Consider the following 27448-nt stretch of genomic DNA (forward strand, 5'->3'; position numbering starts at 1 on the left):
AGACACGAGAGTTGATTATGCTCTCTGTCTTGCGAGGAAGATGGCCATCTGCAAACTGAGGGGAATCTCCAGAACTGACCATGCCGGAACCCTGACCTCAGACTTTTGGCTTCCACAATTGGGAGAAATAAATATCTGTGTTTAAGTTGCTGATACAGTATTTGCTACCGTGGCCCAAACTGGCTCAGACACCAGGTCTCCTTGAATGTGTCACAGGGGACTTTCCTCAGTGCTGTGCTGTTGTGGAGTTGTACTCTTAGAGTTTGGGGTGTACCTGCGCTGCCTTCTCTTTTTGAGGGACAATCTGAAGGCAGTGTTTGGTGGCTTCTTTTTTATTTTATTCTTTAGGATGTTTGACAAGATACCAAACAAATGAAGGTTTAGACTCCAGGTTAACCTTTTATATTTTATGTTTTCAAGCATTTATGAGGTGGAGTCACTATTTCATTTTTAACCAATGATGTTTTCAATATACAATAATAGAGTTATTGTTGTTTTGGGATAATTATTTTAGAACTTCCAGCTGCATTTTGTTAGCTAAAGAAAAGCTGGTTTGACATAACAGGAACTGACTGTTGAGAAAATGCTACCAAGCTCTTTATTATTTTTCCAATTGTGATGCTCAATCTTCCTTTCCTTTAACCATGAAAAGAAGAGGGTAGGAAGGAAGCTTGGGTAATACTTATAAAATTGCACATTACCTGAAAACCATTATTTAAGTAAGGTATTACCTTTTCCCAAGTGTTTTAATGAACATTCAGTTGCTAAATAGAAATGTTTAAAAGAGAAGAGAAAAATACTAATTTTAAAATGAATTTCAAACACTCTAAGCATTGTATTTTTTTTCAGCAATTTTATTTTCCTTTGCCCCATCAATTTTCCCTAGCCATTGGAAAAGGAATTTCCCACAATACTTTGCAACAAGCTCATAGGCTCTATCCTTAAAACATATTTCAGGTGATCTATAAATAGCTCCCCAGAACGGCACAGCACTGCTGCTGGGAGGCAGGAAAGTGAGGCAAAATACTGAGATCCACAAAGCCTGTCAGACTATTTCAGAAGTTTGATCCATTTCAGCCTGGCGATCTCTCATGTTGGATCTGATTGCTGAGATTTGCTGGTTTGGCTTTTGGGGTTTGCTGGGTACCTGAATTGTGATCACAGTTAGTTTTTCTGGGATAGAGAAGAGCTGGAGCTGAGTTCTGCCACCTGGCCTTGTGACCATGGACATGTAATTTTTTTCTTTGAGCCACAGTTTCTTCATATGGCAAACCAAAACACCTGCCTCCCAAGCTTGTTCCAGAATCTAAACAAAATAATATGGAAATATATAGTGTTACATCCAGCACAAAAAAGATCCTCAACAGGTGTTGGTCTAAGGAGGCATCATGACATAATGAGAAAAGCATGGTTTTAGGACTCGTGAGCTCTGAATACAAATCCTGCTCCCCTGTTTCCCCAAGGGGTAAAGTAGAGTAAATTAACTTTTTCAAGATTCAGTTTTCTGATCTAGGAAACAATGAAAACAATTTGATGATATAATGATGCTAAAGATTCAACATTCTTCATTAAATAAATATTTATTAAGTTCACATTGCCAACTAAGCATCGTTCTGGGCACTGGGGATGAAATAGTGCATAAGACCTATTCCTTGCCCCTAAGGTACTCGGATGCTAATTCTGGAGATGATAATTGAATAGCAATTATAGTAGAGTGTGATAAGCATCATGCTGGGTAATGATGAGGATAAAATAGCAAGATCTGTTGAGAACCTAAAGCAGAACTTGGGAGTCGTAGAGAGATTTTTAAAAGAAGGGATGGCTCAGATGGTACCTGAAAGGAGTGCAGAAGTTAACTGGCTGAAGTGTGACTGGAAAGAGTTGGCTGTGCATAAGTATTATATAAAATGCTTTATATTTCTTACTTAATCATCAAGATAACTCTAATAAAAAGGTTCTATTATTACCCCAATTTTAGAGATAAGGAAACTAAGGATTATTGAGCCATGTCCAGATTTACTCTAGAAGGCACCTTCTGTAGTTTTTTGTAGAACTCATCACAGTTCTGTTTCCCCTAGGAATGCTTTGCCTTCCCTCCCCATGTTCATGGGGGCATCTCTAGCAATGGGTTTTGCCAGATGTACTCATTCCAGTATGTGGTGGATTAGATCAAGGAGGAACATCTGACCAAAGTTGACTACATAATTATATTACCATTCTATGAGGCAAGTGCTGTTTTTATGCTCAATTGCATAAGTGAGAAAACGTAGAGGTTAAGTTTAAAGATAACCTCAAAAAAAATAATGTATTTAATAAACCATGCACAGTGCCTGGTACACAAAATGTTAGTTCTTTTCTTCCTGTAACCTTTGTCCAGGAGAGTCACAACAACATGTTGAATTCAGCCTGACACCAACATAGCCAACACGCCCAAGATTATGTTTTTCCCAGCTCATGTTCCCAATGTAAGCTCTTTACATTCTAAAATATCTCCCTATAGGCAATTCTTCCTTTATTCAATAACCCATTCATTTGGAACCATTTCATTAATTGGCAGCTTCTAGAATTTTCTACTGATGGCAAGGGAAGTTCCAGGTGACCACATCTTGCCCATTTCCCTGTACAAGCTAGGGAAAAGTGAGAGAGATTTATTTTACCAAGAAAATAATAAATTACTCGCAATGCAAATTCAAGAAAACTGAATTATGCTTGAACTAAATTAATCTATATGAATTAGACTGATATTTATATTGTCTTCTTTATATGAATTTCATTATAGTCACCCAAAACATCCTGCTGTGTGGGGTGTTAAGTGGTTCATGAATAAAGCTGAAATGCCAAATTTAATAGCACAGCTGCACAGAGAGCAGAATTTGAGCTTTAATTCCATTATGATTTTCCTTTTTGCAGATTGAATATTGTCACACATACCTTAAGTCTGGGCAAAGGATTTGAGGAGGATGAAACTTCAGACATACAGCAGGTGAGGAATTAGGTACCAAGGTAAGATTATCACAGGTCGGGGAAAGTTATCAGCTACTAGATTGAATGGAAACCATCTTTCCTTCACGGTTTGCTCGGCCCTACTGCTCTGAGCATGCTCTGTTGCATCTTGTTATTGGCAAAGCTGCATGGTAACTTCAAATTCCCAGAGGCAGCATGGAGTTGGCTCTGCAGTCTCTATTATAGATTCTTTGGCAGTTCTGAGACAGTGAGTTAGTCTACAATAAGGTGATCAGAGCACTGTTCAAATAAAGCGGGATAATAGTTCACTCTCTAAATGCAGCTGAATCTGTGAAACCTCTACAAATCCCTGAATGGACTTCCTGGTGAACTGTGTACAAAGCCACAGGATCATCCCTTCTGGACCCAAGCCCTTATAGCCACCTCAGAATAATAATACAATAACCTCTTTCCCTATTAAGGGACATGCATGAGATTCATATCACTTCGATTTTTTAGGTTAAAGCTGTTTATAGTACCTACATATCCAGATTAACAGAATGGCCAATATCCACTCTGCTCCTATCCTGAATTTCAAGAATGCAGTCCAAAAGATTCAGTCCTGCCTGCAAATAGTTCTTGGAGAGAAACTTGGCCATCTCCTAAATCCACTCTCAACCCGTTTTCTCCTATCACATGCTTCTGTAACTATCACATGACCTACGTCTTGAACACAGATTATGTTGAGTTGTGTGCCCTCCAGGCATCATACCTTCCTTTCTGACTGCTCTGGGATCAGGCCATCCCATCTGGTGATGGGGCATAGAGAGGAAGAAAGGGGCATCTCTCCCCCAGTGTTATTTCTGGGCTCCTGTGTCCCCACCAATTTAACAGGATACTGGGCATGCCCCTCCAATGGTGTTTGAGGAAGCACCTTTCTTTCCCTTCAGAGTTACATCATCCAAGTTTTGTCTGAATTGGCACTGGCCTGGACTCTGACATTTTAACTCTTGGTTCTCTCATACCAGGGTACCAGCTGGTCCCCAGGATGGCTGTACAAGAAACAGGTTCTAGAGCCCATGACCCCAGGGAACCTGAATGATTTCCCTGTTGCCTTCACATTTCGGCTCTGGAAGCAATGCCTTGCAAGTCCCTCCTCCTCCCTGTTCCAAGTCCAATCCATTTCCTATCACAGAATGAATGAAACTGCCTTTAAGAGTTAAACACTGCTTGCATACCAGTAATGATGAAAAGAATGACCCCAAACTTAGCTGTCTATGTATAAGGTAGGTTTACCTAGAGTAATTTTGTAGATAAGGACACTGAGAGGTAGAAAGACTAAATAACTTGCTCAAGGGCACACAGCTGAGCTGCATATTGACCCCAGGTCTGCCTGCTTCTCAAGGGTAACCCCGAAGGCCAGAGCAGCTGTGTCCTCTCCGAACCTGTCCCTTTGGGTCTTGCTGTTTGCTTTCTCTTTTGCTTTCCTTCCTGTCATGCATAAGGGCCAAGGTATCAAGTCCCTGCGATACCCTAAGTGGGACCCCCAAACTTCTGGGTGCTGCCATTGATTGGGTTTTGAGGTCCAGAAATGATAACTTCCCGAGACTCCAGGGTTTAGTAGGCATCGACCCACTGTTGTCTCTATGTTCATTATATGGATGTTCATGAGACACGCTCATCAGGGTGCCTGCTGCTCACCACCACCTTCAAAGGGTGCGAGTCCCACCCACAACAAGCGACCCCTGGGGAGTTCCTTGAATAAAGACTTACTAGATTATTAGAAATATTTCACTTGAGGGCAGCTGATTCACAGGCTAGCCATTGAACCATAATAAAGACTAGGCTGAGAAGTAACGGCAATGGAAATTATCCAGGCCAGCCAGATTTTCTCCCTTTGGAAACTAACTTGGAAAATATAGAAACATACCAGTTTGTCAGCGATGAGGAATGACAAGGCATAAATAGAAGGAGAGAACAAATAGCAAAGTGCCAGGATTGGTGATGCCTTAAATTTTAGACAACAATCTGATTGCTTTTTGATCCAGTCTCTTCTGTTGAATATGCATCCTGACAATAAATGCTTATTATTTGGGATAGCTTGAGTCTCTTTTTCAAGAACTCTTTCTGAGGTGAGTAAGGACATGTTCCTGCTTAGGGGTGCTGGCTTCTCCCTGCCACGCCACCCACCCTTCCTGCTCAAGCGTGGCCTAGTTCTGTGAATGGTTCTGGATCTGGTTAGAGGCCTTTCTTTCTGGACCCCCTCTTGCTGTTCTTGGTATCTTTCCATGGGATGGGTAGCTCCACAGCCTTTGTCAACACAGAGCCCTGCCAGGCACTAACATGGGGCCACTGGGCTCCAGGGGTGGGTGTGCAGCACTGGATGTGAGGAATATTAATAAGAGCCACCTTCTACTACCTGCCCCACAGGTCTTATGGTTTTGGCTTCACACTGCTTCTTCTGACGCCCTGAGGCTGCTGCTGCTGCTCAGGGAAGCAGCTCTGGACAAGAAGGTGCCAACCTCTCTCAGGCTGCTCCCTCTCATTTGCGTAGGTACCTTTCCAGGTCACATCTGGCTTCATGTTTCTTGTGTCAGTCTTTGGTTTGTCCAAGATCTCCCTATGGAGACCAGCTGCGTTGGCAAAAATAAAATGAGGTTAGCAAAGAGACTGACTTCTAAAACTGAATGTTGAAGATTTGCAAATCTAGCACATTTTGGAAGATTACATTCCTAGAGGATGGCTTAACTGGTAGTTTAAAAACAATGCAAGGGACAAAGACTATTTTCTAGAGTAGTCTGTTCTTCATGGAAGCTGAGGATCAGAAAGGCCAAGCTCCTTTCCCAAAGTCGCACAGGAGGGTAGTTTCAGATCCACTAAGGAAGCCTGAAATCCTGACCCCTGCCACATTTCTTCTCCCTAACAAACTCTCTTTGAATTACTACAGAATTAATTAGTCTAGTAGTGAGGTTTCTGGGGAGGAGAGGATATACAAATTGTGTGCTCCATGTGTTGTATCTATACTTCTTCATTTAATCACCCCATGAGATGGTTTTTATTGTACCCACTTAATGAACTATGAAACTGAGGCTCAAAGAGGTTAAATAATGATAATGATGACACCATCCCTTATTAAGTGCTTGTTACATGCCAGTGCCAAGTGGTTTGCCTGTATCAACTCAATCCTGCTCACAATAGCTCTATCAGGTAAATACTATTACTAAATGAATTCCCTAAGGACACACAGTCTGGCTTTGAGTCATCTCCTACCATATTTATAGCTGATTTTGAGCTGAAACAGTTGCTTAGAGAAAGTCAAATTTCTATGTAAACTTGTGCAAGAAATTTTACTGACCCACCATCAACATGCAAGCATGTTTATTGCGTTTATATCCTAGATAAATGAACAGGAATCCCCGAGAAGTGGGTGGACAAAGTTTAGTTCATGTTTGTTTCCCTAATCCCTTAGCATGGTGGGCTTAACAAGTGTTACTGAGTGGATAAATGAATGAATGAGTGTAAGGTATTTTCATTGCTCTGTCATTGGCTGAGTTTGTGACCTTGAGCAATGACTCTGAGCCTTTACTTCCTATGCGTAAAATGCAGAAGAAAGGATGGCGGCATAAAGTCCTAACCTCTCAGGTTAACCCTTGTGCTGATAATTTGAGGGGCCTTGAACCAGTTCCCTGGGGTTTCCAGAGGGCTGAGAGAACAATGTGAGGCCTGAGCCTACTATTTTCAGAAGAATTTCCCTTTCATCAGGAAGCATCCCTTAGTCAAGCTAGTGGTGAGCTGGTGGGAACCATTATCTTTACCCCCTGGTATCGGACCTGTGAATGTGTTATATCACATGGCAAGTAGTCAGAATTAAGGCTGCTAATGAACTGATCTTAAAAATTGTGAGATTATTCTGGGTTATTCATGTGGGCCTAATACAATTGCACAGGCCTTTAAAATCAGAGAGGTAGACCAAAAAGTCAGTGAAGGAGATATGGCAAAAGAAGGGGATGCAGAAGAGAGAGAAAAGATGCAATATCATGAGGACTAGACCCACTGTTTCTGGCTTTAAAGATGAAATAGGGTTGCCGTGGGCCAAGGAATGCAGGCAGCCTCTGGAAGCTGAGATCACTCCCTGGATGACAGCCAGCAAGGAAATGGGAACCTCAGTCTTATGAGTGCATGGAACTAAATTCTGCCAATAACTGAAATGTCAGCAGACATGGATTTTCCTTTAGTCTCCAGAAAGGAATTCAGGTCAGCAAGATGGCCAAATGAGATATCCTTCACACTTAACTTTGGCAGTCATCCACAGATAGAAGTACCTTAATGGAAGCTCTGGGATCCAGGTAACAGGTTGTGAAACCTGGTGTAGTCAATGACTGAGAAGAGACATCCTGAGAAGGCAGGCCTGCACCTAGGAGACTGACTCACAGACCACGATCCTAACCACAGACATGGGAATAGCTCCATATTCTGAGGACTCAGCCACAACACCATTTGGTTTTGGTTCTATCACTATCACCACTCACCAGGGGACTTGGGAGCAGTCATGCCCACCCATGCACTGGGTAATAGACACACAGACCTTGGCTCTGACTGTGGACTCTGAAGTAGCTCATAAATCAGTTCTAGACCCCCTTGGTCATAGCCTAGAGTCCCTGGAGGGAAGCCTGACAAACTTGGTTAGATCACAGATTCTGAAAGGGTCCTATAGCTGGGTTCCTGCCCATTCCAGTCTCAGTCCATGAAGAGTCCTGCTGGCACAAGGACTCTGCAGGAGAGTAGACCATCTGTGCCCCTGCAGATCCTGAAAGGCCCTAAACTTGACTCTGGCTCCCTTGTAGCTGCAGTCCATGAGCATACCTGCTAATACAGGCTGCAGAAACTCCTGTATATTCCCCCTAGAGGTCTTCAAGGGGTCCTAAACTTGGCTCCAGACCCTCCTGACATGGTCAAGGATAATCCATCCTGTTTAGGGACCTGGCATGAGACATGCACATTTGTGTCTCCAGAGACAGTCCTGAAGACTTCAGTCTTGGCTGTGGAACCTGAAACAGCCCTGGGGCTCAGTTCCAGCCTCTCTCAGTCATGGCCCAAGGGCAGTCATGCCCACACAGAGACCCATTCAGTGACCAAGCAGCATCCCTCCCATCTGTATACCTGATAATAGACCCAAGTGTGGGCCTCAGTGGACCTTGTCCCAGTGCCACACTACTGGAAAAGATACTGAAGGCTGTCTCTCCCAACCAGAGACCAGACAGGTTCCATACCCATCCAAGTCCCTGGTAACAAGCCCACCAACCATTGGTCCCACTGTGGACCTAGTGACAGCCACAGAACTGGTTCAAACTCAGTAGATTGTTATTCTGAAGGTAACCTTATGAGCCCAGAGAACAGACAGGAGGTCTTTACTTGCTTCAACTGGCCCATAAAGACTGGAAGAGGTTTTTTGCTCCTTCAAATGCAGACACCAATGCAGAACTACATGGATAACAAAGAATCAGAAAATATGAGATCATCAAAGGAAACTAATGAAGCTCTAACAACTAACTGCAAAGAAATGGATATCTATGAGTTGCCTGATAAAAAATGCAAAATAATCATCTTAAAGAAACTGAATGAAATGCAAGAGAACTAGGCAATTAAATGAAATCAGAAAAGTGATGCATGAACAAAATGGAAGTTTAATAAAGAAATAGAAACATAAAAAAGAATCAAACAGAACCAACAAATCCAATAGAGAGCTTCAAAAACAGCTTGACCAAGCAGAAGAAAGAATAAGAATCAGAGAACTCAAAAACAGATCATTTGAAATCATGCAGTTAGAGGAACAAAAAGAAAAAAGAATTAAAAAGCCTATGTGGATTATTGGACACCATGAAATGAATGAACATTTGTATTTTGGAAGACCCAGAAAGAAAAGTGAAAGAAAGTTTATTTTAAGAAATAATAGCTGACAATATCCCAAATCTTAGGAGACATATGGACATCCAGGTACAGAAAACTGAAAGGACTTAAGCAACATCAACCCAAAGAAGCTTGCTCTGAGACAGATTATAATCAGAATGTTAAAAGACAAACATGAGAGAATTTTTAAAGCATCATGAAAACAAATGACTTATCACATACCAGGGAACCCCATAAGGCTATTGGAAGATTTCTCTGCAGAAATCTTGCAGACCAGGAGGGAATGAGATGATACTCTCAAAGTACTGAAAGAAAAAAAATCCAACCAAGGATGCTATACCCAGCAAAACTGTTCTTCAGAAATGAAGGAGAGATAAAGACATTCCCAGCTAAACAAAAGCTAAGGGATTTCATCACCATTAGACCTGCTTTATAAGAAATGCTACAGGGAGTTCTTTAAGTTGAAATGAAAAGGAGACAAGTAACAAAAAGTATAAAATTCAGTGGTAAAGGTAAATACATAGCCAAATTCAGAACCTTTAGCTAGACTAACAAAGAAAAATAGAGGACACAAATGAAATTATCAATGAAAAAGGAAATGGTACAACTGATATCACAGAAATACAAAGTATCATAAGAGGCTACTATAAACAGTTATATGCCAGCAAATTGCATAACCTAGAAGAAATGGATATATTCCTAGAAATGTACAACCTACCAAGACTGACTCATGAAGAAATAGAAAACCTAATTAGACCAATAACAACTAAGGAAACTAAAGCAGTAATTAAACACTCCCAACACAGAAAAACTCAGTACCAGTTGGTTTCACTGGTGAATTCCACCAATCATTTAAAGAGTTAATGCAGTTCTTCACAAACTCTTCCAAAAAGCTGAAGATGAGGAAACACTTCCAAACTCATTTTTATGAGGCCAGCTTACCCTGATATGAAAATCAAACAAGGTACTATGACAAAAGAAAAATGCAAACAATTACTCTAATAAATATAAGTGTAAAAGTTCTCAGCACAATGCTAGCAATAGCATGTTAAAGAGACCATGATCAGTGGGATTTATCCCTTGCATCATATGCAAAATGGTTCAACATATGCAAATCAATAGATGTGATATACCACATTAACAAGATGAAGGATAACAATCATATGATCCTCTCAGTAGATGCAGAAAAATCATTTGACAAAGTTCAAGACTTTTTCACAATAAAAGCTTTCAACAAATTACATATAGGAAGAGCATACCTTAATATAATAGAGTCTAATATGAAAACCCATAGCTAACATCATTCTCACTAGTGAAAAGCTGAATCCTTTCCTCAAGATTCAGGAACAAGTCAAGGGTGTTCATTTTCACCATTCCTATTCGACATACTTTTGGAAGTCCAAGCCAGAGTCAATGCATAGCAAAAAAAAGAAGGAAAAAAAAAAGAATATGAAGTAAAACAAATAATCTAATTCATTGGGAAGAGGACCGATATAGACATTTCTTCCAAATAAGATACACAAATGGCTAATGGATACATGAAAAGCTGCTCAACATACATAATAATTAGGGAAATGCAAATTAAAATCACAATAAGATATCTCCTCATATCTGTTAGAATGGGTATTATCAAAATACATTCTTGAGAATGTGGAAAGAAGGGCACTCTAGTGTACTATTGGCAGGGTTGTAACATTGATACATCTATTATGGAAAAGAGCATGGAAACTCCTCAAAGAATTAAAAATAAAGCCACCATATGATCTAGCAATCCCACTCCTGGGTATGTATCAGAAATACATGGAATCACTATCTTGAAGATGTATCTGCAAGCCATGTTTATTGTGGCATTATTCACAATAGTTAATACAATGGAATATTATATGACAATATGTGTGGATCTTGAAGGCATTATGCTAAATGAAATAAGTTAGACAAAGAAAGATAATTATTCAGTGATCTCACTCATATATGGAATCAAAAGCCAAACCCATAGAAACAGAGAGTAGAATGGTGGTTGCCAGGGACTGGGGATGGGGAAAATGGGAAGATATTGGTCAAAGGGTACAAACTACCAGATGATAAATGATAAATAAGTTCTGGGGGTCTAATATTCAACATATTGATGATAATTAACAATACTGTATTAGATACTTGAAAGTTGCTAAGAGAATAAATCTTAAATGTTCTCATTACAAAAAAAATTATGGTTATGTGAAGTAAATACATTACATAACCTTATTGTGGCACTCACTGTCACAATATATGATTGCTTCAGATCATTACATTGTATACCTTATTTACATGATGATACATGTCAATTATATCTCAATAAAGCTGGGAGAATAAAAGAATTCAGCCCTGCTGACACCTTGATTTCATCCTTTGGAAACTCAGAGCAGAGAAAGTAGCCAAGCCCACCAGACTTCCAACCTACAAAACTGTGAAATAATAAATTCATGTTATTTTAAGCCACTTAATTTGTGGCAATTTGTCATGAAAACAATAGAAAACTAAAACAGGAAGCACTCTGAGTATTTGAAACAAAAGAAATTGTATGTATATACTTGGTTACCGTTGTGTTGGAAGAGTTTCAAAGCCAACGAGGAGGCAGGAAAACAGGAAAATTTAGAGATTAACAAGAGCAGAAAACAATTACTAACCCTAGGCTGTGGGAGCAAAAATGGGAGGAGAGATTACAGGAACCACGGGGAGGATCAACAGGTGGAATCTGGAACAAGCATATAGACACTGCTGTTGCCTGACACATGACATTTGGTAGAGAAAGAGAAAAGTGCTTTCCCATTGGCCAAGCCAGCAGACCACTAGCTTGCATAGATCCCTAGAGATAAGCCAACAATAAAGGACAGAACACATATGGTAGAGTGCAGGGGGGATGGGAGATGGAGCTGAAATAAATGGGTCCAGGATGGAAATAATATCTCTGGAGATTAGATGGTAGACAGCAGAGTTCTGTATCATAGACTGTTTCTTCTTGGTATATTTTGAGGCTATTATTTGGTCATAGTTGTTTATAGCTATTATATTTTTGAGGTAAACTAAAACATTACTATGATGTAGTGATCCTCTTTAACTTTAATAATGCTTTCATCCTCAAAGAATAATTTTCCCCTGATACCAAGAGAAGTTTTTCTGTTGTTGTTCTTTTTAATATATTCTTGGTGTATAGTTTACTCTTTTGACTTTTAACTCCACTGTGTTCTATTTTTGGAGTGTTCATACAGAGCGTTTGGTTAGATTCTCAAAAATGCTTATCTAATAGTCTTTATCTTTTAATTGGTATATGCAGTTATTTATATTCAATGTGATTGCTGATGTATTTAGCTTAATTTCTACCTCTTATTTGAGATTTTTTACTTGTTCGCTATTTTTATGTTGTTTTTTTTATTTCCTGACTCCTTCTGGTTTGAAAGTCATTCATCTTATTTCTTTTATTTTTAATCATTACCAATAGCATGCTCTTAACATGCTTATCTAACTTAAAGCTACAAATTAATCAAACTCATCCCAAGCATTATAAAGATCCTTAGAAATACCATAATTCTCATAACCTGTCTCTGACCTCACTTGCTATTATTTTCTACTATTTTATTTCTATCTTGCTTTTTTCTTTTTATAATCTAGTTTAAATGTTTGATACCTGTTAAATATATGCAAGCTATACAAAAAATATAACATAATAAACACTATGACCCCACCACAAAACGCTTAGTTGAAGCATTACCTATAAATTACTACTTCTCTTTCTATTATGAACAGTGATGCTGTGAGTTAAGCCTGCAGATCCATGGAATTCATGATCTTTTAAGGCAATTGAGACTTACTGAGGAACTAGCTAACCAATGCAAGTAGAGATATTGTAAAGATACTATACATTTGCTGATGTGTGAGAGAGGAAGTATTAAATTATTCAGTTGTAAATATTTCATAATGTGAACACAAATGTTTATTTAACTAGAATTGTGATATAGCAGCTATGTTGGGAGAATGGGGATGGAATATGTGTATTGATGTGTATGTATGTATATGTGCACATATTGCTTACAATGATAAAATACCATTCTTCCAAAATAGGATATTGTGGAAGAAACTGATAGTTGCTTATTAATATATATTCTTTTATTCCATAGTAAGAGAATTTTAGCTGATAATGTGTCTGCCTAAAATAAAGATCAGTTTTCATCCTCCTTTATGGAAGCCATTACATCAAGTTCTAGACAACAGGATATAAATAGAATTAATATGTACATTTTTGTGTTATTCTCATCCCTTCCTCTTTGATCCCATTGGATGAAATATGGTCCTGGTGACAGATAAGCCATCTTGGATTGGGTGATAAAGATCTTCCTAACTTGATGCTCTGCCATTTATAAGAGAAAAAATTAGCTTCTATTTTAAGGCACTGTCATTTTAGACTCTGCTACTATCTGTAAGCCTATGTCCTAACTCAGAAACCAAAAGATATCTTGAACAATCAAGAATGTGTACTGTGAGGATGTTATTTATAAATATGGACTCAAACACCAGAAGAAATAGCTTTGGAAAGATGTTACCCATGGGAATAGTGAATTTATAGAGGGGGTGGAGTAGGGGACCACTACTTGTCCTTTCAAATTATGTACATGCATTATTTCTGTAAAGATTACATTTAAAATAACTTTCACACACACACAAATTTCTAATGTGATTGCTGTCATTTTGAATGACATATATCTTTTCACAGAAAGTTGAGACTTCAGCTATTAGGAAAAAACACTCAGATATCAACACACAACAGCTGACAAAACTATAATCAATAACATCACTCTCATACTCAAAATCCTGTAGCATAAATATGTTATGGGGCTGCGGATGGTTTCAAAAAAAGCAACGAAACTATGAGATGATAGTGAAGAAATTTAGAAAAAAAAACCCAAATAACACATTTCTATGAGACCATGGGTCACCATTTCAGGGGTAAATGTAGCAACTACTGCCAAGGACATTGTAAAGCTGTAAATGTACCTTCCTGAAGTGTGATTATGATTTAAGAAAAATTTATGTGATTCATGTGTGACATGGGATGAGAAATGCTATACCAGCTTTGGCAACAGTATAAGAGATGAGAATGTTAACAAAACAGTTTGCTGATATACTGTTTGGAAATCCCAGCGCTCAGGCCACAGCATCTTTATGTTTTGCTTTTACTTGAAAACATGCCTAACAGAGCTGCAGTTTTTTATGAACTTACAGATAAACATGACATTTAGGGATTCAAAAATTATCAAGGCAATATGGACAAATAAATTGGTATTGGTGTCAGAGAAAACACATCTGAGAATCTCACAATACTAGACTCAGAAGGCTCCTTGAGGTCATTTCTGGTACCTGTTTCACCTCTTGTTAATGGTCCAGAGGCTCTCTGTGACTTACAGGCACTTCTCTCAGGTGAAAGGGGCGAAACAGAGAAGCTACAGAGGGAAACAAGGACGAGTAAAGAAAGAGAAGATTGTGCTCGTCCCCTCCCCTAGTGTAGATCCCTGGTCCATTCGTCAGGCCTGTTCTTAAGCCACTTCTGGTAGAGGGGGAGAAAATTTAAACTGGTTGAGAATTTGAAGGTTTGATCTTAAAAAGACTGAAAGCTTAGTGTGACTGTCTGCTGTGCTTCAGTGAGTTAAACCTGTGCAACAAGTTATACGTGTCTACACCCTATGTCACCTGCAGGCCTCATGAAGAGCCCTGGGTGGTTGATCCTGGCTTTCAGGGAAACAAGGACAAGAACAGGAGAACATAGTACAGAAAGTTGAGTTCAGATTGCTGAGGTTGATTCTGAGGGACTCAGGGAATATCCTGTGTGAATGATGAGGAGGGACTATGCTCCTGAATCTTAGGAGAGACAGCTGGCATGCAGATAGAATTTGAGAGACAGTAGATTTTAGGTGATAATTGAAATTAACTGCAAGTGAGATGAGAGGCCGAAGGTATGGGCCTGGGGGACATAGACATTTGTAGGATGGATTAAGAAGGAGAAGCCCACAAAAGAAAATGGGGAGATGTGGCTGGTGGTAGAAAGAAAACCAAGAAGACAAATGTCACAGAAGCAAAGGAAAAATTGTTCTAATAAGGTGTTGTCAAGACCGTTAAATGGGGCAAAGAAATTAAAACATTTGGATTTTCTAAAAAAGGTCATTTATGACCTTGGCAAGAGGATTTGAGAGAAGTGATGAGGGTAGAAACATAATTTTGAATATATATACTGTGATGAGAGACTTGAGTATGTTTAAAGGTAATGGGAAAGGACTTTAGATAGGAGGAGGTTGCATAGCAAATAAGAGGGGTTGTAGGTGATGGTATAAAATCTTTGGAAAGGCGAAATGGGGTTAGGAGTCCAAGGGGAGAGAATGGTGTTAAATAGTGGGAAGAATGCCTCTTCTCAAGACAAGAAAGGAGGAAAGAGTTGTGGGTGTGGAGGCATCATGATTACAGTTTAGTAACTATTAGAAAATAGTTACTAAATAGCTGAAGTACTTGGGTCTCATTAACAGAGGTATGGAATCAATATCAAAGGAGGTGACACCCCAACCCCTACTCCCAGACTGTGATCTGGCCAGATGTTCCAGACAGTGCTGTGTGCAGTCCTGGGTGGGTGGTGCAACTTCAGTGGAAGATTAATCACCTGGGAAGTGTGCTGGAAGAGTTAAGCCCTGATAATAGGGTCTGAAAAAGATTGAAGAACAGGGAAATATCAGCCTGGAGAAATAGAGATTTGGCAAAGAAGAAATCATGGTCTTTAAATATTTGGAAGAGAGATCAGGGTTATTTTGCTTTTGCATTAAAGGGCGGGTGTAGGCAATGAGGAGAAGTTGTAGGGGAATGAACATTTTTCAGCAATTAGTATGAGTTAAATTTAAATGTGGACCGACTTTTATTAAGGAATGCTAGGAAAATAGGTTCATGGAGGAAATATCTGCCTAACCAAGGTTTCTTAGAGAGTTTAGGACTACATAAATGTTTTATCCAAAAAGTATTGAGTTTTTACTATGTGCCAGATAGTATGCTGGGTTTGACCACACAATCTGAATCAGGCAATTATCCTGGTAGAAAGTGTGGGAAACAGACATATGAAAAGATACTTACAATACAACCAGCTACACTTTGCATAGACACAACATTCTAGAAGACAGTGATAGCTATTAATGCAATATTAATGCATTCTATTAATTTATTCATATATTTCATCACAAACACAATTAAGAATCTCATTCTTCTCAGATGCAAGATTTTATGAGCCCAGTGATAGACCTCCTTAAAGAAAAACATAGCTATTCATAAATAATATGAGGTTTTAAAAAGCAGAAGCACAGTTCTGTCAAAAGTTTCTGTTCTGCTCCTATGAGATCGGAAAGAGCACAGGAGCACTGCATTCAAAACAATTCACTAAGTTACAAAGGTATGGAATAATTAATGCCTACAAATGCACAAGGGTAGTCCGAACAGTAACTACCTGTCACCTATTTGTTTCAATGTTTATAAGTTAACAGGCATGGTTTCCACGTGATGCCTGCATGTTCATTGGTGAAATGATTGGGAGAAACCAGGTCCAACTAAACCTGGGAAACCCTTGGAAGGGTTTTATGTAATGTGTATGAGTTTGGTGCAGAGAGTACAACAGATATGTGGGAGAGTGAGCTCAGAGAGTAGGGGTCCCTAACCCAGGCTGATGTCTGGGTTGTGGAAGGAAGGGTAGAAGTCATGGGAAATAACAATGGCATGGAATGCAACAAGCCAGATGGATGGGAAGGAGAATTCAGCCAAGGGAGACCACAGAAATAAAGTCACACATGCGCAAACTGACATGGAATGTGTGCATGTGCATGTATATGCATGAGGATGTGTGTGTGTGTGTGTTGTGGGTGTGGAGGCATTCATTGGTGTTACAGAGCAAAGATATGTGGTGGGGGTGCCAGGGATGGGATAGAGAATAACCTTTTAAGCATGGTTGTAATAGTTGAGAACAGTGTAGAACCATCCATGTGGGTCAGACTGGAATCATAAGAGACCAGCAAGAGTCTGAAGGCAGCATCCAGAAAGAAGTGGCATGTGTCTGGCCCACTGCAGTGGTCCCAGGGTGTGGAAAAGAGATGCCTTTGAGACATCCTAAGACTTGGTTTTTAAGATGATGTAAGGTTTTGTCATCTGCAGCAGAGGAAAGAGCTTTGATCAGAGGTTTGGGAAATAAATACGGATACCTTTGCCCTGTGTGACCACATGTGTGCCTTTGGTAAACCTGTTCACCTGGTGGGCCTTGGTTTCCACATCTGCAAAATGGAGCTGAATGAGATGATGGCAAAGTTTTCTTCAAGCACAATAGTTCATGATTCTTTGGTTTTCAGCCCAGATGAACAGAGAATAATAACGTTGCCATTCATACAGTCAAGAAATACTTGCAACTGAGGAGGTGACAGTCAGCTCTAATAAACATTTTCCTTTCTTCAGAGGTGGGGATTAGGTCTTGGTCTCCAGAACAAGTGTATTTTCTTTCCTGTTGGAGAGGAGATTTTCACCTTCATTCTTATTCTCTTAGGATCCAAGCCCATTAAGCATGAATAAAAACAGGTCTTATCTGAAATTGAAGCTGGTGCTCTGAGATGAATATCCAAGGTCCTGTGGACTGAATTTCTTGTAAAGTAAAAGAACCCACAGAATGCTGGCCTTGCTTTAGCTACTGGTCTGTGCTCAAAGGGTGGTATTAGGAATCAGAATTTATCTTCTTTGTGGTAATTTGTCCTTTTATGAAAGAAGTTTTAGATGTGCACTTTTACCACTCTTAGAAAGCTGGTAGTTTTGACAAATTCACAAAATATGTTTCTAATTCCCTTCTGTTTCCATTGCAATCCAGTAATTCTCACATTATTTCTGGAAGATTAGCAGACACACAGTTGTAGTGACACAATTAGTATTCAGAGGAGATAATAATGTCAAGGGATTTTGTTGCTCTTAGAGCCTAAATGAAAATATAAGGATAACAAAAATTGAAATTGTGATAATTTCTTGGCATAAATTAGTGCTTGTTAAAAAAATGTTAATGCCATGAGTGGGATTGTTTAATACAAACATGTTGGATACATCACTTATAAGACAGTAGATTTTATTTTCTTTACTTTATACATAGCTTCTTATCTGTAGGGCAACACTGCTCTTTCTGCAGAATTATTTCTCCTATGAAATAGTTAATCCTGAGAACTGTTTCAGGCAATAAAACACTGACTGGAATCTTTCCGACAATACTTTCCTTCTTGATCTTTTTTTATGACTAATTGAAATGAAAGCCTGGGGAAACTTAATGTTAAGGAAACACTATGTGCTCTGTGATGTGATTCTGTGAAGGGGGTGTCTATGTGGTAGGGGGCTCTCTGCTCTGGAATTTTAAGTTAGAGACCTAACCAGAGGATCAATATTTCAATTAGATGCTGTAGTGGGTTTGGGATTACTGCTACTGTAGCTGGAAGATTGCTGGGTCTTTTCTTGGGAGGGGTTATTACTGTAAGCTGGTTTTTGTTTTCTTTTTAATAATAGTTCTCAGAGTTTGTCTGCTTTGTTTGCATTTGAGCCCCTGAACTGACTGACTAAAAAGAGAACAAAAAATGTAAATTATTTGTACTTCCCCAAATGCTGCTACCAGCGTGCTCTTCAGTAGCCATCTGAGAGAAAGCAACCATTATCTCTTATTTTGTGGAGTTCTTGGAGCGGTGACCCTTGGAGCTGATAGGACAAGTTCTCAATAGTGCTCATTGAGGAGGTGCTGGGACAGAGGCTGTCTCCTCTTGGACTCAGTCAACCAGAGTAATTCCCCTTTGACTTGTTTTATATACAACCATACCTTATTTTATTGTGCTTTTCAGATAATTCATTTTTTGTAAATTGAAGATTTGTGGTAACTCTGCATCAAGCGCCTATTGGCACCATTTTACTAATAGCATTGGCTCATGTCATGTGTCTATTGTTACATTTTGGTAATTCTTACAATGTTTCATACTTTTTCATTATTGTTGTATTTGAATTGATGCCATCTCATGAAAAAATTTCAATGGAATAGGAATTGCTTCTTATTGATGAGCAATGAAAGTGGTTCCTTGAGATGGAACCTACTCCTGGTGAAGATGCTGTGAAGATGGCTGAAATGACAACAAAAGATTCAGAATAATCCACAAACTTAGTTGATAAAGAAGTGGCAGGGTTTGAGAGACTTGCCTCTGATTTTGAAAGAAGTTCTACTATGGATAAAATAGTACCAAACAGCATCGCATGCTACAGAGAATTTTGTGAAGGGAAGAGTCAGTAGATATGCAGACTTCAATGTTTTCTTATTTTAAGAAATTGCCACGGCCACCCCAACCTTCAGCAACCACCGCCTTGACCAGTCACAGCCTCAACATTGAGGTAAAACTCCACCAGCAAAAAGATCATGACTTGCTAAAAGCTTAGGTGGTAACATTTTTTAGCAATACTGTACCTAATGCTATGGCACATTTAGTAGTATCGTGTAAACCTAACTTTTATATGCACTGAGAAACCAAAAATTTAATCTGACTTACTTTATTGTGGTATTTACTTTATTGCAGTGGTCTGGAACTGAACTGCCAGTATCTCTGAGATATGCCTATATTGAATTTCACATGAAATTTGATTTTAAAAAATGACTTCGTTATCTATAACCATGAGTGATGGTAGGTCAGTCTTCCCAGGCTTCCTCACAGTCATCCACTTTCCACTGAACCATTTCCAGGATACAGTGCTCATGACTTTATAAATTTCATTTGCACAAATTATTGTAAATAATTTGTTCTCAGGATTGAAATATTTGGGCCAGATATTCCCACCTGCCTTTGAAAACCTTTCCTCATCAGAATCACATTTCTGTCACCAAATGCTATTTTGCAGTGTGGCCAAGAGTAGTTGTTATACATTATTATAATACTGGGAATATATGGAATATCCTTCCCTCTTCTGGTTTTTCCAAAAAAGGCTCAACAACTCCATGAAACGGTCATCTCTCTAGTCCTTTATTATCTGTGTTTCTCTCAACACTTGCAGAATTTTTATGTAAAATGTGTACAATATTATAGAACATGGAAAAGACATCAGAAATATTTATTCTTATCCAACAATCTTATATTCCCAAACTGTCTACTCCACAAATACTGGTATTGTACCAGGATAGTGAAAGCAAGGAATGTTGGCTGCCTAAGTAATAGAAAATCTTTGTCTTTATCTGTTTTTTTACAAATTTTTTGGCAACAAGGATTACATTTTATTCAACTATTTATCCCCGGCCCCAAGAGCATGGCCCAGCATGCAATAGGTACTTAACAAATGCAATTTGTTGGTGTGGAATCAGAACACCTGTGTTTGAGTCCCTTCCAAGTCATTTACTGGTTGTTTGACCTTCAACAAAGCATTTCACTCCTCTGAGCTTCCACTTCCTCAGATGTAATTTAGTAGGAATAAAAACATTATCTCACGTTGTTGAAAGAATTGAATGAAAGGCCATGAAACACTATCAAAAGCTGGAGTGAAGATATAAACAGATTATTTGAAGGATTTACAGTCAAAGCATTTATCAAGATATTTCAAACATTGTCTTAGTATCAAATTAAATCATAAGATGACTGCATACTTGCAACATGTTATTTTGCTCCTCAAAGAAGAATCTCCTTCATTAAATTATTTTTTATGATAATTTTTCAATTATTTCAGTGAATATTGAAATACACTATAAGTAATAGTTATGAGGATCTTACAATTTTATTTCCTGTGGGAATGTTGACAAGGAAGACATTTTACTACAATGCTCAGAACTTTTTATATAGTCATTTAACCTTTAGTGCATGAAAAGATTTAATCGTTTTAAAGGACTGGTAGATTGATATTTGAGAATCATGTAATTATGTTATCATTTTTCCTTTGGCTGCTGGGAGGATCAGAGCAAAATCTGAGGCTCAGTTAGAAAAAATTCAGTTAACACCAACAATAAGAGTAACTGGTCTGGTCATTCTTTTTGTTTGTATTATATGGTCTTGATTTATTTTTTTAACCTATATTTTTATATATCTAGAAGTTGATTTGCATTTATGGTAGATATTTTAAAATTGTTTTGTTGAATGTGTTTCACATATTACTTATAGAATAATTAACTAGGTAGATAAGTAAAACAGTTGGATATAAGATAACATTTTGTGAAAATTAAACGTCTGTGGTTGAAGTGGCTAGTACCTAGCTCAGATCCTCAAAAATTCAGAACACTATGGATGTGTACACTGACAGATATCTTATTATTAGAATATGGGATGAATTTTCTACTTGCTATATATTGAGTTGGATTAAGGAAAACGATTGGAGACACATTCATGATTCATTACATGAAACCAGGGGACTCTGCCTGCCTAATGAATTACAACCCACTATCATATTAGAAATTAGTCCCCGCAAATAAGGTGCTGATTTTGGGAGCAGTGGCTGAAAAAACATATATTCCAGTGGCTCAAAATACCAGAGGTTCAAGTGTGGATAATTTCCTTGTGGTGAACACTAGAAGAGGAACAGGAGATTATATTCAATATCCTACCTCTCTTTCTCTTTAGAAGTATTTCCCATTATGTATGTAGATTTGGTGAGATGTAGACTCCATCTAATACTATGTGAAAGATGAAATCTGCGAGATTCTCACAACAGGCCTTGTAGCCTAGGGCATGAGTACATAAGTTGATCCAATATGAGTAAAACCTTTGATGATTTTGAGAAAAGAAAATCAGAGCTTTTCAGGAAAAGGAAGTATTTAGAATTTTTACAGCCACAAACAAATTCCATAAGATAAAGTGGATACAGAGAGGTGGGAAGAACTGAAAAGCAGAAAGTGGATCTAGATCCTTGATCCTGAAACCCGAAACCTGACCCGTCTTTGAAATTTCCAATTATTGAGTTAATTTAAGTTACTTTTATGTTCTTGCAAACAAACACCTAACTGGTATAACACTCACCCCAATCCCTAGTCCAAAGATAGATCAAATGTCTATGTATATGAAGGTCAAGTAGCTGCTAGGAAGGTTTAGAATCTATATCATATCAACTGTATTGTTTTAGGAAATTCAGGAACATTAATCTTAGAAAATCTATTATAATTTGAGTGGGAAAAAAGTGAGTGGAAACAACATAGGGCCTGAAAATTATTGTAAACTATATATAGCACATCAAAACTCAGAGAAAGCACAGCTGTTTGAAAATAACTTACCAGTGGATCCAAAAAGATATTTTAGGAATTTTTTTAGAAACCTCAGTAATGTCAGAAGAACATGGTCTGTATGAAAGAACAGAAACTGATACGAAAGCTAATAGGATGAGAAATAATTTGACAGTATAAATTCAAAAATAAAAGGATAAAGTGTAAGGTCAACAAAATGGAGTGTAGAGGCATCTGGGTCAAGAGAAGGATGATTAAAAGAAGCTATTATTGCAATCAGAAAATTTAAATGTTTTTGAGGAAGTAAAGAATACATTTGACCTTAGAAAATCAAATTAGTTACATGAAAATTAAACTCCAGATGCATTCTGAGAGAGAGAGAGGTTATATATAAATGGAGAAAAATAGTACCTCCATTTAGTTAGGTGATAGGTGATTTTATTTTCTTCCTTTATATATTAGTTTTTGAAAACATTTGTTACATAATGAATATGTGTTAAGAAAGTTTTTCAAAACCATGTTTTTAATGGTTATCTGGGTATCTCAATCCAAAATTCCTGAGCATATGAAAAACCAGGATAATCTTAATTTGCATAGGAAAGAATAATCAAAAGACCCCTACATCATGGTGATATAGATGTTAGAATTATCAAACAAAACTTTAATGCAGTAATTGTAAAATGTTTTGAGAATAAATGCAAACACTGCTAAAATGAATATCAGGATATAAATCTCAGCAAAAAGTGTAAGCTAAAAAGAAGAAAAAAAATGAAAATTTAGAACAGAGAAGTACAAAGGCAAAATAAAAAATTAACTGTTTAGGTTAAATAGCAAAATAAATGTGGCAGAGGAGAAAGTCAGTGAACTTGAAGATAGATCCAATCTGAATGGTATAGTTTTAAAATTTTGTTAAAAATTTATATTAAAACTTAAACTTAACATTTGTATCTTTTTAGTTCAAGAAAGGGAGGAGAAATAATCAGTGGTGATAAAATATTTGAAGAAATACACCTGAAAACTTCCCAAAGATGATAAAAGAAACAAATCTATAGATTTAAAAAGCATAGTAAACCCCAAGAGGATAAATGTAAAGAAATTTATGCCCAAAAACATCATGATAAATTGATGAAAACTAAAAACAGAAAAAAATTGAAAGCAGTTGGAGAAAATTGATGCATTATTTAGATGTGAACAATGATTCAAGTGGCAGAAAACTTCTCATTGGAACTATGGAGTCCAGAGCAAAGTGACACTACACATTTAAACTGCTGAAGAAAGGAAATTCTATATCCAGTGAAAATAACCTTCAGCAATTAAAATGAAATAAAGACATGCACAAATGATGGATACTTAAGAAAATTCATTAGCAGAAGGCCAGCGCTAATATAATTACTGGAGTGAATTCTTTTAGACAGACGGAAAATGGTAGCAGAAGGAAACCAGGAATAAAGGAAGTACAACATAAATTGCATCGTAAAACAGATAGGGTAAAAGGATTTGTATGGTGACAAGTTTTCTGCATTACACATGAAATTATAAAATATTGCTTTTAAGTAAACTGTTTAAATTTAAGTATGTATATTGTAATTCTTAAAGAAGCCATTAAAAAAATAAACATATTTGAAAACACAATACTAATAAAACTTTATACAATCTAAAAGAAGGGAGAAGTGGGAAAAAGAAAAAATCAAAGGAAACAAAATAAGTAATGGAATGAAAATAATAAATCCAAATATAAATACGTGTATTAATTATAAATGGCCTAAAAACACCAACTAAAAGACAGAGATTGGATTCAAAAGCAATATTCAACTATAAAATGTCTCTAAGAAACTACCTTCAAAATAATGTATAGGTATGCTAAGAGTATAATGATGGAAAAATATATCATGTAAACACTAATCAAAAGAAAAATGGAATAGCTATATTTATAATAGATAATGCAAATTCAGAGCAAAGAAAATTACCATGGATGAAGGACATTACATAATGATAAAAGTGACAATTTGCCAAGAAGACTGACAATCCTAAACATGTATGCACCAAAGAATAGAGCTTCAAAATATGCAAAGGAACAATCATCAGAACTGAAAGGAGAAATAGATACTTCCATAATTATAAAATCAGAGACTTAAAAACTCCTCTTTCTGTAACTGATAGAATAAGTAGAGAGAAGCATTTTCAAGTATATAGAATTAACAGTACCAACAATGAACTGGGTATGATTGACATTTTAAAGTACTTCATGCAAAATAGTAGCATATACCCTTATTTCCAAATGCACACAGAATATTTCTCAAGATAAGTAATAAGAATTAAAAGATTTGAAATCATACATAGTATGTTCTTTGATATAATTAAAATAGAAATGAGTAAAAACAAGGCATCAGGAAAATCTCTAAACATCATGGGTCAAAGAGGAAGTTTTAAAGGAAATTAGAAAACATATTAAACTGAGTGAAAATGAAAACACATATCAAAATTTCTAGGCTGCAGATAAATAGTACTGACAGGGGACTTTATAGCATTCAATGTTTATATTGGAAAAGTCTTAATCTTAATTAAGTCAATAATCTAAGCTCCTACCTTAGGAAACTAGAAAAAGGATAGCAAAATAAACCAAGGAGATGGAAGGAAATTAGAAGACAAGAACAGAAATCAGTAAAATCATAAAATTAAAGAGGAAACAGTACAGAAAATTGATTGTGCCAGACTTGGCTCTTTAAAAATATCAATAAAATTGACATACCTTTAGCAAGTTTGAGAGAGAGAAAGAGAAACACAAATTACCAATATCAGGAATGAAAGATAGGATATCATTACAGACTGCAGACATTACCACCACAAACAACTCTATACATATAAATTTGACCATTTAGATAGAATGGATCAGTTCCTTGAAAACCACAAATTACTGAAACTCATCCTAATTGAAATGATAGTCTGAATATCCCTATAGCTATTACAGAAGTTGAATTCATAGTTAAACATCTTCTGAAATGAAATCTCCAGTCCTGGATGGTTTCCATAGCAAATTCCAACAAACATTTAAAGAATAAATAGTGCCATTCTAAAATAACATCTTCCAGAAAATAAGAGACATAGGCATAATTTTCATCTCATTTTATATGACTAACATTAACCTAATATCAAAACCAGAGTATAAGAAGAAAAGAAAAACAAAAAACAAAGACTAATCTCCCTCATGAATCTATTACAAAAACCTTCAGCAAAAATATTAGATAATGTAATCCATGACCAAATAGAGTTTATCCTGAGAATGTGAAGCTGTTTTAATATTCAAAAATCAATCACTGTAGTTGTGATAGTTAATTTCATCAATTTGAAAAGACCATAGGATGTCCAGATATTTGGCCAAATATTATGCTGAGTATTTCTGTGAAGGTGTTTTTTGATGAGATCAACATTTACATAAGTAGACTGAGTGAAATAGATTGCTCTCCATAATGTGGGTGAGCCTCATATATATCCTCTTGCTTCTACTTCTCTGAAGAACTCTGACTAATGCAGTAGACCACCAAGGTAACAATCAAAGAAGAAAAAATCACAATTATATCAATTGATACAGAAAAATCATTTGATAAAATTTAACATCTATCCAAGACAAAAACTCTCAATGAAGGCAGAACTTCCTCAATAATAACTTCCTGATATGAGAATCTACAGAAAACCTACAGGTAACATTATTATTAGTGGTGAAAGACTGAATGCCTTCTCTTTAAAATGAGGGATGAGCACAGATCCACACTAACCACTTGCACTCAACATCAGACTGAATATTGTAGCCAATGCAATAAGGCAAGAAAAAGACATAAAAGTCATGTAGACTAGGAAAGAAGAAGTAAGATTATTCTAATTTGTAGATGACACTGTTGTCTATGTAGAAAATCACAAGGAATATACAAAAACATTCTTACAGCTTATAAGTAAATTCAACAAGATTGCAAGATACAAGATCAAAGTACACAAAAATCAATCTTTTTCTATATACTGACAATGAACATGTGGAAAGCAAAATTTAAAAGACAGTACTATTTATAATTGCTCTAAAGACAACAAAATGCTTAGAAATTCACTTAACATATACAGAATATATATGCTGAAAACTACAAAATGACGATGAAAGAAAGACACCTAAATAAATGGGCAGACATATCATGTTCAAGAATTGGAAGACTTAAAAAAGACATCTGTTCTCCCCAAAATGATCTACAAATTGAATGCAATCTGAATCAAAATCCAAATAGGCTTTCTGTTATATATCTACCAACTGGTTTTAAAATTTATATGAAAATAAAAATGACTTACAATAACCAAAACAATTTTGAAAAAGAAAAACAAAGTTGGATGAATCATACTACATGATTTTAAGTCTTGCTATAAAGCTATAGTAATTACTGGGTTTCATGGGGTGAACAAATATGAACATCTCTAAGTAAAGTGAGATGTAAAACAGTTTAAAAAGTCTGAAGACATAGGAAACTTAAATTGAAGAGGTATTGAGAGCTTAAAGATAAACCTCCCATTCAGATTTTTAATAATGAATAATTAAAATAATTAATCTTGGTAGAGGATGAGTTTAATAAACCAGAAAAAGTTGGAGACATCCAGATGGCTAATATGAATTACTATTATGTTTCTTTGTATATAAAACCTTATCTAAAACAAACATAAATTTAGTATGTTACACATCAATTTAAAATGATTATTAAGCACCACTGGCAACTTTTCTCCATCTCCTAATCTTACTGAAATAATAACAGAAGAAGTGTAAAAATAAGAAGAATCCCAAAGCAGTACTAGAAAATCAGGAGTAATGACTTCAGCAGAACAGCAAAACTGAGGAATTTTGAGAGATATCCAGGAAATGGGGCCAAATCTATGATGAATCAGCTGTGGGGGCAATCCAAAAGACAATGGAGTTAAAATAGAAGACCTTGGAAAAAGTAAAGTTTCCAGAAAAAACCTGGAAAAGACACAATATTTGGCAATACCTGGAAAATGAGAAGAGACCTTAAGAGAATTGCCAGGGTTACTAACTAGAAGGCTGCCCCACAGCAGATCCTATCCAGTGTCTTCAGAATGGTCAGCTTTAGGATTTGCCCTCAGCATAAATCCATGAGAACACGCTCCTGATACAATGGTTGATTTGTCACAGAGTTTTCTTGATCTGTGCCTTAGAGGAGAGAAGTGCAGGATCCTGCCCACTGCTGGATGTCCAGAGTGTGTATACTGCAGAGCAGACCACTCATGAGCTCCAGGAAGAGGCCTAAGCCTCTTTCAGGTGGGTTCCTGAAATCACAGTCCACAATCATATCAGAACAACCTCCTCCCACTACC

General features: G+C 37.0%; 1 long non-coding RNA gene across 3 annotated transcripts in view; it reads left to right on the forward strand.

Moving 5' to 3' along the window:
* Positions 1–27448, forward strand: part of LOC108405861 (uncharacterized) — a 121654-nt gene that overhangs the window by 49191 nt on the left and 45015 nt on the right. For all 3 annotated transcript variants that reach the window (XR_012131791.1, XR_012131790.1, XR_012131792.1), the window contains exons 5-6: positions 2911–2983; positions 5374–5493. This is a non-coding gene — a long non-coding RNA (uncharacterized lncRNA). The remainder of the gene's footprint in view (positions 1–2910; positions 2984–5373; positions 5494–27448) is intronic.

Source organism: Manis javanica, chromosome 5 (genome assembly GCF_040802235.1).
Source record: "Manis javanica isolate MJ-LG chromosome 5, MJ_LKY, whole genome shotgun sequence".
NCBI lineage: Eukaryota > Metazoa > Chordata > Mammalia > Pholidota > Manidae > Manis > Manis javanica.